At 43.3% G+C, this 15,002-nt stretch overlaps 1 protein-coding gene and 1 long non-coding RNA gene across 4 annotated transcripts in view; one reads left to right on the top strand and one right to left on the bottom strand.

Moving 5' to 3' along the window:
* Nucleotides 1-466, bottom strand: part of RB1CC1 (RB1 inducible coiled-coil 1) — a 79,517-nt gene extending 79,051 nt beyond the window's left edge. For 2 of the 3 annotated variants that reach the window (XM_077352421.1, XM_077352422.1), the window contains exon 1: nucleotides 171-466. The gene's annotated coding sequence lies outside the window, so the exon portion shown is untranslated. The remainder of the gene's footprint in view (nucleotides 1-170) is intronic. The other variant, XM_077352423.1, reaches the window with a different exon arrangement.
* LOC143844787 (uncharacterized) lies at nucleotides 373-8,856 on the top strand. The gene is made up of 2 exons (XR_013234131.1): nucleotides 373-498; nucleotides 1,056-8,856. It is a non-coding gene; the product is annotated as an uncharacterized LOC143844787 (long non-coding RNA).
* Nucleotides 8,857-15,002: the final 6,146 nt, after the last annotated feature.

Here is a 15,002-nt window from a genome sequence, read left to right as displayed (position 1 = left end):
TCAACCCGCGGAGCCCCCTCGGTCGCCCAGAGGAGACGCTCGCCCTCGGCGCCGCCGACACCCGGCAGAGTTGGCCTCCCTCGAGGAACTCTCCGACGCTCCCCGCGCAGAAGGGCGGGCGCTGGTGGCCCGGTGTCGGCGGCTGCCCCCACGCTACCCGCCCGACTCACCCGCAGGAGGCCGCAAGAACAGCAGCAACAGCTGGGCGGCCCCGCGCACCATCCCGCGCCGGTGACCGGCGGCCGCGGCAGAAGCTCCTCCTCCTCCTCCTCGCTGCGGACTACAGGGCAGTGTCAGGCCAGCCCCGGAGGAGAGAGGCGGAAGGCGCGGGCCGGGCGGCGCGGCGGGGCTGCCAGGAGGGCGCGGGAAGGGGGACGCAGGCCGGAAGAAGGGGCGGGGGACACTCCGGCGGCTTCTCGGGCCCCCGCTCGCCTGGTGCAACCCTGACTGCCGCTGTTTGTTATTGTCGTCACTCGCCTGCGCCGCAATGCCTGCCGGGTAAGTCACTGGCCGGATGAGCGGCGAGAGGAAAACCATAGAGAGGAGAAGGCAGGTAGAGCGACATCAAAGAGGGCGGGGGGAAGCCGCGAAGTCGCAATTGCTGCTGGACCCCCTGTGATGAGTTGGGGTTCCGAGGTGGCGGGGAAGGCGCTTAGGGGGTGGAGGTAGGTCTTTCCCTTATTAGGACGTTGCCTAGGTAACAGAGAGGGGAGTGAAAGTATTTTGCTGGGCGGGGTTTGTTCCCACATTTTCCCCAGACTAGTGCTTCGGTCCTGTAGCAGAAGAAGAAGAAAAGTTTTGTTTTTATACCCCACTTTTTCTCTAGCGGAAGGAGTCACAGCGGCTTACAATCGCCTTCCCTTCCTCTCTTCCCCACCAGTCACCCCGTGAGGTAGGCCGGGCCTGATGTTACTGCTCTGTGAGTTGCGGTTAGTCGGGCGTCCCAAAACACCTTTTTGTTTTTGCTGCCCTGGACAAACAGCCACCTCTGCATCGCATGTACATTGTAGTATTTTATTTATTTGAGTACTTTTATCTCACTTATCTCCACTTAGTGCATTCTCAAAGCTGACTACAATATAAGAAAAACCCAGATCATCAAATGCACCACATCTATTTGTCAAGGTCCTGAAAAACGAGGAGGCCCAGGTGATTCCTCCCTTCTTTTTTATAGGCAGTTTCCTGGAAGGTTTCAAGAGCTGAAGAAGAGAAGAAGCATAGATGGTCTGTCTCAATGGCAGTAGCCTTTTGCTGAGCTAAGACAACAATCCTAAACAGGTCTGTTCAGTAGACCTGGCAGCAGACTGTGGTGCGTCCACTCCTTAAAATAAATAAATAAATAACAGTACTCCGAATGCAAGAGAGTTGAATGCCTACCATTCAGTCTCAAATGTTCCATTCTTGAGCAAGATAATTGAACAAGTGGTGGCTGGGCAGTTTTAGGGATTCCTGAATGAAGTCAATTGTTAAGATCCATTCCACTCTAATGTCAGGCGTGGTTATGGGACTGGAATAGCTTTGGTTGCCCTGGTGGATGACATTCACTGGGAAATAGACTGGGAAAGTGTAGCTCTGTTAAATCTCCTGGACCTCTCAATGGTTTGACCAAGGTATCCTGGACTGCCTTTCAGAGTTGGGCCCGGGAGGCACTGTTCTTCAGTGGTTTCATTCTTGTCTTGAAGATAGGTTTCAGAGTGTGGTGCCAGGGGATTGCTGCTCTGTCCCTTGGCCTCTGGCTTATGGGGTTTTCCATGGTTCCATCCCCCCCTCATTCCTTTAAACATGTATATTGAGCCACGTACATTAAGCCACTGGGAGAGGTCATCTGGAGATTTGAGCTGTCTTGCCACCAGTGTGCAACTGACACTAAGCTCTAACTTGCACTTTCAGGGCTAACAAACTGGAACTTAATCCTGACAAAACACAGGTGCCTCTGGGTAGGGAGTCTAATCTAGGAAATTGGATACCTCCTATTTTGTATGTTATTGCATGTTGGAAATAGCTCTCTGTGCGATGCCTCCTGACTTGTGAGACTGTAAACAGGAACTCTCTTTATCATAGAGTTAGTGAGAGAGACAGGAACACTGACCACTTACCTTTGATCTCATTGACCTGTCCCTAAAGGGTAATTTCCTGTTTCCCCAGTCTTTCTCTTCTCCATCCGTCAAGCCTGCAATATGATAGAAAGGAGATACTTCAAGCATCTCTCTTCATGCATCTATTTAGATTACAATAGGAACCTCATTTTACCTCTAAGTATGTACAATTAAGTTCTCTAATAAATAGTTCTTATATTAGTTAAACACCACATAGGGGAACATGCCTTTCTTTCTCTCTTGTTTTCTGACTGCATGCACTCTGCCCACACTTTGTTTACATCCCATACAAAGGCACTTTGCTAACTTTTGGGATATTAAGACTTTACCAATACTTGATCTAGGAAATGGTATCTCTCCTATTTTGTATGCTGTTGCATGTTCCCTAAAGGAACAAGTTCATATTTTGGGTGTGCTCCTGGACCCGGGCCTTCTGTTAGATAACAGGTGGCAGCAGTAGCCATGGGTGATTTATAGCATCAGCTTTGGATAAGCCAGCTGTGGCTTTTCCGGGGAAGGGTTTTGCCACTGTGGTTCATGCCCTCGTAACATCTAAATTGGATTACCATGATGCGCTTCACAAGCGTTTGCCCTTGAAGACTGTTTGGAAGCTAGTTAGTCTGCTTCAGCAGCAAGTGCGGCTTACAAATCCAAATCAATATATAAATAAGATTAGTACAGAATCCATAGGAACCATATAATTCCAATCTTTTTCCATCTACACTTGCTTCCAATTTGCTTCTGGGTCCAAGTCAAGATGCTGGTGTTAACCTTTAAAGCCCTATACATCCTGGGGCCAGCATATTTTAAGGACTGCTGACCTGCATGTCAATTCCAATCTTCTTTGGAGGCACTGCAGTGCAAGTCCTTGCCATCTCAGGCTAAACAGGTTGCAGCCCCCCAAAAGGGTCATGGTGCCAAAACTTTGGATTCTCTTCCCAAGAAGATCCGTCTGGTCTCTCTATTTTGCCAACTTGTGAAGACTGTTTTGTTTATGTGTTTTTAACCTTGTTCCTTAGTTTTGATGTTCTCTGTGTTATTTTACATAATACTTTATTTTAAATATATTTTTTAATGTTGATATGTTTGATATCATGACCCTGGGGGCTATTTGGGTAGAAAGGCAGCACAGAAATGTTTTAAATAAATATATAAATGGGTCTTACTCTGAGGAATGGATTGCTAGGTTTACACTGTCAAATCTCTCAAATGCTCCCTTTCTCTTTCATTTACACATGGATGTACTACCCAGAAACAAACAGCAGAGCAGTATAGGACAGGCCCTTGGGCCCAGCATCAAGATTCACCATGGGTGGATCAGGATGGGACTGGGGCAGAAAGATGTAGTCAGGATAGACTTAACAGTCAGGTCAAAAGAAGCTCAAAGCATGTGGAGGCAGTGAGCAAGCCTGGGTGGAAGAACAACTGCTTTGGGGGCCCTGGTGTTTCAAGGCAGGTCCAGGAACAAAGAGGAGGGTGGAGCTTAGCTGAAGGGGCACGTGATGCTGGGACTAAAAAAGGAGGAAGGGGGAAGGGGGAAGAGGCTGGCAAAAGAAGAAGGGAGGACTAAGAGGCAGATTACAATGCCGTAGCTCTTCCTCTTTAATGCTGAGATAGGGGAAGTGGACCACACCTTCAGGTGCCTGGATTGGTAAATCAAGCAACCTACATAAGGAAACATTGACTAGACTCATGATTTCAAAACCCAATGGAATGCTAGTACAATGTTCCTCTGCCTCCAGAGGCTGTGCTCCTTAGATTAAAGGCTGCTTCCTCTTGGGGTATGAAAACCCACTTCTATCACATAAACAAACCATGTCGCAAGAATTTTCACTACCCAGTCATGCTCTGCTTGCAGCTGCTCTTGTCCCCCATCTTCCCCCAACCCCATCACATCTGTACAAAACTAGGCACAATAGATACCATGCTGGGACTCTCCCATCCCCTTTTCTTCCTTATTTAAGCCAGGCTGTTACGCTCCCAATGCAGCTAAGCAGGGAAACAGGAAAAAAGCTAATGTAAAGGGTTAAGAGTACATGGAAGCAAACTGGCCTGTGCAACTTAACTTTGCCACATAATGAAGGAAAGTAGAGACATCCCTAAAACTAGGGTAAAGCCTGTTGCACCCAGGAATACAATGGATAACAATACACTAATAAAGAAAAAAGAGGGGAAAACCCCCCCACTTTATCATGACATTTCCAGCACTTACAAGTGTACAGAAGAATAAAGAAAAGATTTCAAATACCTTGTTCCCCCTTCCCTTTGCTTCTCCTTTCCCTTACCCAATCTTCTTAAGGGGATCTCATATCGAGGCTTACTACACCTTGTTGTTCCCGTAGACTTATATTCTGTCCAGTTAGACTTTGGCATAGAAAGTGCAGTTGTACTCTTTTCCGCAGAATATTCACCGATGAATCTTGAGGCAGTTGCACCTCCTGGACTCGGCGCACACGCGCATGCGCGGACTTGCCGTGCGTGCGTGTTTGCGCCCCCGCTGGACACAAACGCGCATGTGCGGCAAGTCTGCCCGTGTGTGTTTGCACCGCCAGCATGCCGGTGCCCGCGGCTCCCTCTCCCCGCCCCTCCAGGCCGCAAGGAAATCGGCCGCCGAAGCGGCCGATTAGCTTGCGGCCCGGCAAGCTTCTCTTCCCGCCCCCTCCCAAAGCAAGAAACTTGCTGGGAAGAGGGAGCCGCGGCCCAGCGCCGAGGCCTTTGCGGCCCGCCACTGGGCCACGGCCCGGGGGTTGGGGACCACTGCTATACAGTCCTAGGCAAAAGTGAAAGTCTGTTTAGTCCGACGTTCTTCAGTGTAGAATGAAAAAAAAACAAGACCAAAAAAAAGCACAAAGATTAAAAACAGGGCAGCTCAAAACTAAAGCACTTGAACAGAAACTTTTCAGCAAGTTGAATTTAGTATAGCCAAAAAAGGTGAACAATCTAACAGGCCCATGGCTGGTCAGATCTGTTGCATGGGTTCAACGGTGGGATGTTTGAAGCCCAGTAGGTGTTGTATAGTTTTGGTCGACCTCAACCAAATGCCGGATGGAGGAGCTCCCTTTTGCAATCCCTGCGGAACTGTTTTAGTTCTGTTAGGGCTCTGATCTCCTCTGGGAGTTCGTTCTACCAGGTGAGGATCAGGACAGAAAAGGCTGTGGCCCTGGCTGTGGTCAAGTGGATTTCCTTGGGGCTAGGGATCTATAGCCAGTTGGAGGTGGCAGAGCGCAGGGCTCTTTGAGGGGCGTAGGCAGAGAAGTGCTCCTTCAGGTACACTGGACCCAGACTGCATATGACCTTGAAAGTAATTACCAAGACCTTAAGCCTGATCCAGAATTTGATTCTGTATATCTCTTTTTTAAAAAGCTTTGGGAATATCTGCACCTGGAGAGCTTGGTGGGTGGGCCATGGTGTAAAAATCAACAGCAAGTCAATTGTGGCATGATATGGGGAGTCTGGACTGTCATCTCAGCTCTTGTCCTTTCTGGCCTACATGAGGCAAAGCCACCATTGTAGTAGTAAAGATGGGAGGAGGGAGTGAAAGGAGGGCAGAGGCTGCAGATGGTTACGCCACTTCTGGGGGTGTGATAAAAAGACCTATCCCTGTGTCATTAAACAATAATAAAGAATGTTTTCAAACAATATCCTTTCTTGAGTTTTCTTTTAGTTTATTTAATTCCAAGGACATCAGCCGGAAGGGTTTTCCAGATATAATCCATTTTCTGCTATCTTTTCCTGATTGGCAAGTCCTCAATACAAGTAGTAATATAAATTGGTCAATGGCTCAAAATGGTATGGAGATCCTGGTCCAAAAAGACGAGGTCCCCGTTCTGGCTGACATCCTTGGAATGAAATAAACGACAAGAAAACTCAAGAAAGGACATTGTTTGGAAACATTGTAATTTAATGCCATAGGTATAGGTATTTATGCTTGCTCTGAGTTATCTGAGACTGTCCTGTGTTTATCCTGTTGTCACTTCTGGGTGTGTGGTGGGAAGGCGAGGCCACCTGACATCACTTCTGGGGGGTCTCGAGCCTGAAAATTTATTCCATGGGCTCCTCCATGGTTAAACAGTTGATAAGGGCTGGGTTAGAGTATCAGACCCAGTTTGAAACTGCTCTGCCAAGGAAGCTTGCAGCATGACCCGGGATGAGTCACACACACTCAATCTAGCATATCTCATAAGATCATTGTGGAGATAAAATGGAGGAAAAGAGGACAGCGTAAGCCATGGGTCCCCACTGAGGACAAAAAAGTATACATGAAATAAATAAGAATATGACTCAAGAGCATCCAGGGAAGTGTGGGTGATCAGGCAAAGGAGGACATAAATCAAAGTGCAGGAGTCTTTGTTGTTAGCCTAGTGATAGATAAAAGTGAGATAATCCCCCTCCTTTATCATCCTCAGTGTCAGCAGTGCATCTATACAAGCTGTCCATGTTTTTTTTTTACTCTATTTGTTTCCTGCATGACTCTGGAGCAATTGTCAACTAGTTCTTTGGCAGTCACAGTAAACAAGCACCCAGGGAGCATACAATGGAGTTCTGGGGGGAATTTGTTTGTCTGTTTTGCGAGTGCCAAATGAAGTCTGTTTGCTGACACAATCAACAGAGAAAGAATCATGGCCATGACAGCAATGGTCTTGCTTCGTTTTTATAGCTGCTTGCCACAAATTCTGATTTTATCTCAGTGTTTTCTATTCTGTATGAGTAGGAAATGTTTTCTTTTAAAAAGAAGTAATTCCATGTTCTTCAAAAGCAGCTGACCAAATAACATCACATTTCTAGACTGTCCTTTGCACCAGGGGAGGGAGGACTGAACAAGTGATTAATGTGCAGCTTCAGGCGTACCTGAATAATATCAGATTTGCCCAAGCTTCACATTTTTCTTGTTTGTAATGAGCCATGAGTGGTGGCTTGTGTTGAAGATCTGTGCTGGCTGAACTCTAAACCTCTAAAACTTGCAACAACAAAAAGCACATTTAGTGTAGCTGTGGAGTCATATTGACAATAATTGTTTAAATTATACTAGAAATCAGGCATGGTTTTTCAAATATTTATACACCTGCTGAATGTTACTCTGGAAGAAAGGGTCTTGAAGTGCTCCTTCTGAAGAGTAAGGATTCTAATTTAGCAGAATGAATCCATGTCATGTAGCTGGATCCTTCCCAAAATCTCTGCTGACTGAAGAATTGCCATCTGCAGAGTGTGACAGCTCTGCCTTGCCTCTCCTGCTCCAGAACAAAATGCCTTAAACACTGCCTAGTATGCACAGTAGGCAGTGGCACAGCCTCTACTGTTGGTGGAATGTGTTTGATTGGCATACCCTGTGAAAACACTTCCTTGCTTTACTCAGTGATGTACTCTGGTCAGCCCTGATTCAGACATAGGCATGCACCTAAGAAGCCCTAAGCATCTTATTTGCTTTCCTATATCATATCACTTAATTCCTGGCAAGAAGTATACTTCATTAATATTTTAGGAGCATTATCTGTGAGTAGAGGGATAGTTGTTAGCTATCTTATTGCTAGAATTTTGTGTTCTGTGGAGTAGGGTTTTTACTGTGTTTTATGTCTGATGTAACCCACCTCGAGTCATTCAAAAGAGGCGGGCTAAAAATTGAATAAATAAATACGAGTCTAGTACACAGATGATACTAATAAAAATTTTTTGCTTCTATTGTCATTTTATTATAGCTTAATTATGTTACATACATTTAAAGTTGATAAACTCAACAGAAAGAGTTACCATCTGTTACTGATACATAATTAAGATAAGCCAGGATCCTAAGGATAGCTAGCTAGCTGTTCTACTTGATAAGGTAGCACATTCATGGATAACTTATGAAACCATGCAAAGTTATGTATTTATACTTTAACACCTTTATTGCAACTTTCTTTGTCCCCCCCCCCACTTTGGCCTAACGTGCCCCCCTCCAAATGCTGCTCCTGGGAGGTAGGGAGCAACCAGGAATGGCCATGGGGGAGCAGGAGTAATGTTGGATTGCAATGGGAAAGAAATGAGCAAAGAAGCACCCATGAATTGCTGCTCCTGAAGCACAGAGGGATCTAGAAATAGAACTGTGTGGGAGGGGGTGTTTTGTACTACAGCAGAAGGGTTGAGAAGGTTAGTCTCTCTGGGTAGAATTTCCATTCATGGAAAAACACTGAGATACAACCTCTAAACTTTATATTGCTTAGTTTAAAAACTGCTGGTATTATAAATATGACTACCATAGTTATCTTGCTCTCTCAGCCTTTTTAAGGAACATGTGTATTTTGTTTGGTAACCAAGAGACACTTGATCAAACTCTGGCCTTTGTGTTTTCAATTGATAACTCCATTTTTTGCTCTTCCCAGAAGGCCAAGGGCACCTGACACCGCCTCCTTTTAAATCTGCAGATCTGTTCAGCATTTTACACAGAATACTTAAAATGAAGGCTTAAGAATTATTTCTTCTCCCCCCTTTTTAAAAAATCCATCCTGAAGAAGAGTTCTGGAGAACTGTCTTGTTTGTTTTATTTATGTTGTTTAGCAGAGAGGCTTAGGGCAGTTTACACAGTGTAAGTCAGTTCATTCAGTAGGATAGGAGATCCAATAAGCAAAGTAAAAGGATTAGGACTGCAGAAATGAAAACCAAGTAAGAAGCAGGAACAAAGCATGGGTATTAACATGGTATATTAAATGATGCACAGTTTGTATATTTGAAAGTTTATACACTGTTTGGTGTTATTTCGGTTGGGCCTAATAAAATATATGATATGGATTTTGTGTGGGAATTTTTCTTTGGACTAATGCAGCTACATGCAACCTCCTATTTCAAAATACACATTTCTCATATTAAATAACAGCAAATTGCAGTACTTAGAAACTACCACTAGAGGATGCCTCAAACCAAAACTTTCATTCTGATTTTTTTCAGTTTTCCTCAGCCACTTACATAAATAATGGATTTATGTTAAAATATAGGCACCAAAACACATTCAGTATCTCCTCTACTTATTTGAAATGAAAGATACTGTCATGGTATAACATCCTCTTGGAAGCCAGACCCACTGAAACTGGTAGTTTATGAATGCAATAAAACATGACCGACCACCATAAATATCTTTATGAGATCAAAGTGGCATATTTCCTTCACTGGTATAGTATTTTTCCTAGATTCATGTAATTTTAAACATAGACTGTTATAAATTTTAGCAGTTTATGTTTCAATAGATTCTGAACAAAGAAAATTTGATGAGAAAAATGTATAATTCTGGAACAACTTTGCTGGAGCAAGCCTTTCATAATATGCAATATTATTGTGCGCTGGACTTATACCTGCTTTTTTTCCTTATTCCCCAAATATCTAGTTGCCTTAATTAGTTTAATCCACACTTTGCAGCAAGACTATGAAATATATCTCAAGCACTGCAGCGCAGTAAAGGTAAAGGTATCCCTTGTGCAAGCACCGAGTCGTGTCTGACCCTTGGGGTGACGCCCTCTAGCGTTTTCACGGCAGACTTAATACGGGGTGGTTTGCCAGTGCCTTTCCCAGTCATTACCGTTTACCCCCTAGCAAGCAAGCTGGGTACTCATTTTACCAACCTCGGAAGGATGGAAGGCTGAGTCAACCTTGCAGTACAATGCAGATTTTTTAGTGAATGGAAATATGTAAACACCTTTAGTATCTTGAAAACAGGATCAAGAGTGACTATGTTTCATCTGTTACACACAAATCCTAACAAATCAGCAAATTCAGATATCTAGTAACTGTATTTCAATCAAATCTGTTATGATCCAATTATATAAAATATCTTAAACAGAATGCTGACTTAGGTCAACTGGCACTAAAAAACTTTTTCTACGTTCAAGTAGCCCAGTATTTCTCAGTGAACTTAAAAGCTTACAAGACCCTAATAATACCTTGCACTTCACATGGATCTCAGATTTAGACCGTATGTTTATACCCCACTCTTCCTATGGAGCTCAGGGTGGGCAACAGAACAATAGTATACAGTAGTGAGAGCATAAACCTAAAAATCATCTCTGCAATTTTACAGTTGAATTTAGGGTGTTTCAGAATTGATGAAAGTTCATAGTCTGAGGAAGAGTGCTTGCACTCGAAAGCTCATTCCTTGAATAAATCTTTGTTGGTCTTAACGGTGCCACTGGACTCAGAGTAGGTCTTCCTCAGTTCTCAGCAGCAGGGCCAGCACTTCTTGTTCTCTCCGGGCCTTGCCCATATACCTGGTGGAACAGCTCTGTCTTACAAGCCCTGCACAACTGGAGAGAACAAGGTCTGGCAGGGTCCTGATCTCTTTTCACAGAGCATTTCACCAAGCTGGGGCCAAGGCAGAAAAGGTCCTGGTCGAGGCCAATTTCACCTCCTTTAGGTCAGGGGTCCTAAGCAGATTTTGATCCATTGATCTTAATGTTCTTTAGTTCCTGGGTCCAATAGAACAGCTTAAGAATATTCAATCCATCTTTTTTTCACAAAACGCTAACTTTGCCACCATGTATTGCCTCTGCTGTAGTATAACTCAAACCTGGCTCCCCAACATTTTCAATGTTTATCTGGAAGACCATAAAAAACATATTTGTAGATTAGTTTAAAATACCTCCGTTCATACTGCGTCATCGGGAAAAGGACTCAGTTTGTCAAGAAGGCATGACATTGTGGTTGTTAAAATGAGGCATTTGGAATTATATAAAACGGAAAACGTAACTTCAAAAGGACTATTACTACTTACACAGAAAGAGTTTGGATATGATTGGAATGACCTTCAAAGAGATGGTAGGCAGAAATGTTATCCACTTTACCTCGGAATTAAATACACCACTGAATTTGAACTGCCTTTGTACTTTAACACAGTGGTCCCCAACCTTTTTGTCACTGGGGACCGGTCAACGCTTGACCATTTTACTGAGGCCGGGGTGGGGGGTAGTCTTTTGCCGAGGGACATCGCTGCTACCTGAGCCCCTGCTCCACTTGCTTTCCCGCCAGCGCCCCTGACTTCCCGCAGCCTGCTGGGGAGTGCTGCCATGAACAGCTGCGCAGTGCCACACCGAGGGGGAGCCCCAGCCATGGTGGCCGCTGGAGAGCACCAAAGGTGAGCCGCGGCCCAGTACCGACTGCTCTCCGGACCGGTACCGTTCCCCGGACCGGGGGTTGTGGACCACTGCTTTAACATATTAACAGTTCTTAAAATGAGACAGCAATATATAATTGTGCGCTGCAATGCATTACCAACAACTCAGATGAAAGGTCATTTTTTTCAAATAGCTTCAGACCAATTCTACTGTAGATGCCAAATGGCAGAGCTTGATTCATAATGTTCTTGTTTAGTGTCCAAAATATCAAGCAGAAAGAGATAAAATTCTGAGGAAAACTGATTTTGAAATATTCTTTTGTGATAATTTAAGACTAAGATTGTTTCTGAGCAGTTTATGTCAAAATTGTGTTATAGCAAACTTCTGCTTTCCTGTTTTTTTAAAGTCTTAAATTTTTAGGTGTGTGGCTTATGGACTGTTAAACTTTAATAAATGAAATGACATGATCTATGCTATATTTGTTAAATCTTTACAAAAAATCCTCTGCTATATTCTTTTCTCCAGGAATGAAAGATGAAGAGTTGGTTTTAAATCCCACTTTTTGCTACCCGAAGGACACTCAAAGTGGTTTACAATTGCCTTTCCTTCCTCTCTGCACAACAAACACCTTGTGAGGTAGGTGGGGGTCAGAGAGGTCACCCAGCTGGATGAGGAGTGGGGAATCCAACCCAGTTCTCCAGATTAGAAGCCACCACCCTTAACCACCTCTCCACACTGGCACAGGCACATGTCAGTCTCGGCACTCTACAAAATCCCGGGAGAACAAGAACAAGAACAATCTCTTCTTAAAGGCATACTAAAACAAAGCAATAAGGATGCCCAAGTAATTAAGTCTTAAAGCTAATAGGATGTTCAACCAGTGCCCAAGTAATCAAACTGTTACCACTATACCAAGGGTCATTTGAAAAAGAGAAGATAGAGCCCGAGGTCATTTACACAATGATTCCTTGGATGTTCATATATCTTATACATGAGATATATTTTGATTAAGCCACTGGACAGATTCTTTTTTCCTTTGTTGCTTCAGACTAACACGGATGCCCCATTTGGATCTATGCTTTTACGCCAGTTACTGCAGAAAACAGCCCAAGGATCAGTTGTGCTGGCAATCTGTTCCCACCTGGCATAACTTCAGACTGGCTTCTTGTTCAGCCCCCTTTAAACAGGGCTGCACTAGATGTGAATACCAAGACTAAAAGGTTCTGGGACTTGAATGTGTGTAGGGATCTCTTTAACTGTAATCTTGGGAGTAGCATCACTGGACTAATTCAGGAGTTTAGTTTTAAAGAAGCACCATAACTGTCTGTACTGGCTTTTCAGTGAAGCATCCTCACTGTTTTTTAAGTGTGCAGAGATCTCTGTATCTTTAGGTTTACAGAGGATTTTTCATCCTCTTAGGACCAACCAAAAAAATTGATGAACTGGATCTTTAAATGTTCACAGCAGGGATAGGCAATCCTTTAAAATACTGAAATAAGATTAATTATGACCATATGAATATTTATGTACTCCAAACCAAATTCCACTGGGTTTATGATTTCAACCTTGAAGCTTATAGTGTCAGACCATTGGACCACCCACTCCAATCTGAGTGGCAGGAGATTTTTGAGTCTCTCCCTACAGCTCATTCTTTCTAAAATAATGTGAAGCCCAATATAATAGCAACAAAGAATTGTCTAAAATCCTAGGAACCATTATAAAACATTCCAATGTGATTTAGAACAAAATTGACTATCAAATGAGAGCAGTATGAAAAGCAGGGACACATCAAAAGATGGTCAGCACTATTAAACAGTAGTGGGTCATTTAAATGCTTCCTTGAGTAAAAAGATGGTGTTTTTTCTCTAATGAAAAGAAGCATACTTGTTTCCATTTTGTATTTGAGGAAAACAAGTAAAGCACAGTCAAGGTGCTTAAAGATGCACAAGAAATCTTTAACGTGGAACTAAAATATGCTTTATGATGCCCTAATTCAGGCTGAAGAATTGGTTTTCTGTTATTTAATTGCTCTAGCAGCAACATTTGCCATTTGTGGTGCTTCTTTTCCTTGCTAGATACAGATCTAATCACCTGTGACAGGCTAACTTGATCTCTCTTCAGTGTATGTTGTTTCTGTTTTCACATATAGATCTGAGCCCAGAAAAGGCTCCAGGCTGCAATATCATGAAGAATGTTTGACTCATATTGGGGAGTAAATAGTTGACCTTACAAAGCATACAGATATCAGCTAACCAAAGGCAAAAACTGCAAAGTTTAGCGTATGGTTCACCTCTAAAAAATAAAAATATAAGAAAAGTTTGAATTAGCCATTACTCTGGCTATACATTGCTGAAGAGCAACATGTCATCAAGATAAGCCTAAGTAATATTAAACCATTTTCAGTCTGAGGACATTTTTAAAGGACAGCTGGGGAGATTGCAAAACTGATTCCACAGTTACGATTTTCTGGCATGTTTTCACTACATCAGATTTTAAATATAGACTCTGAATTTGCTCCTGGCATTCTGCATCTGTGGTTTTCTCCTGTCACTGGTCAGGACTCCGATCACGGCATTTGTTTTGCATTTTCTTGGGAGAATGGGTAGTCCTGCCTCCTGTCGTGCCTCCCTCCCTTTTTTGGGTCAATAATAATTTGCCCTGTAAAACAATATATATATTGTACACACACTCCACCCCTTATTTCCTGTGGCATTCAAATTACCCAAGCAAGGGAGCAGGGGATCTTGCATTGATGTGCACTCAATCACTATGCATATATGAAGACAAAGCATGTTGGCTGCCATTACACAACTATTTTTCAGCACAAAAGTTACAGAGTGCCCCGTTACACCTTAAATCATAATGTTTAGATGCTGGATGGGGTGGTGAGGGAGGCAGGGGTGTGGGGAGTCCTCATGTTTTACTTTTAAGTTTCTAGAGTGTCCTCAGAAAGCGGGCAGTATCATTACTACACATTCTCATTGTAACACAATCATTTGAAAATTAAAAATACAGAGGGGAGGGGGGAAATGGGGAGGAGAAGCAGATGGGGGAGTTGATATGTCATCACTTGAGGAGGACATGGAGGTAGCAGACTCAAATCCTGAGCATCCTCATTAAATAACAGTGAATTCCCTCACCGGGGGAGGGAGAAATCATATTTTCTGAGGATTTTCAAACCATGCAGCAAACAGGGAAACAGTCTGAGTCAAGACTGCACCCTGTACTCATGTAGCGCTAAAGATGCAACTTGGACATTTCCACCACAGAGAGAGGCAGAGACTGCACTGTGTATTTAGTTCATGTATCTCACTGCAAGAGGAATGTGCGAGTCATACCTTTGCATATTAGACTGGAAGTATGAAAACAAGCTTTTGTTTCCAATTATTTCCCTTAATTCCATAGATACCAACTCAAATGTAAGATTATCCTATTTACTCTTCATCTGTGGCCATTTTCCTTTGCATTTACATCTTTTTCATTTGCTTTCCTTTCCTTTTCCTTTCCCTTGGCTTTATAATAAATCTTCTATGTTCCCCATTTTCTGGCTGTTGGTTTTTGTAAGCTCTCAGCAATACTAGCCAATTTATAAATATAAATGATACCTGTGGGTGATGCATCCTCTGAATGTATTTTCAGTGATGTTCCTGTTTATTTAGCATATTTGTATGCCACCTCTTTAGAGTCCTGCTTGAGTCAGCTTAAGATTAAAAACCACATAGAGTGACAGCAATTGTGCTCAGATGAAAACGCTGGAGGGCGTCACCCCAAGGGTCAGACATGACTCGGTGCTTGCACAGGGGATACCTTTACCTTTACTTTGTGGTACAATTAC

The sequence above is a fragment of the Paroedura picta genome, chromosome 9 (assembly GCF_049243985.1).
Source record: "Paroedura picta isolate Pp20150507F chromosome 9, Ppicta_v3.0, whole genome shotgun sequence".
Classification (NCBI taxonomy): Eukaryota; Metazoa; Chordata; class Lepidosauria; order Squamata; family Gekkonidae; genus Paroedura; species Paroedura picta.
This window is presented reverse-complemented; position numbering and strand designations above follow the sequence as displayed.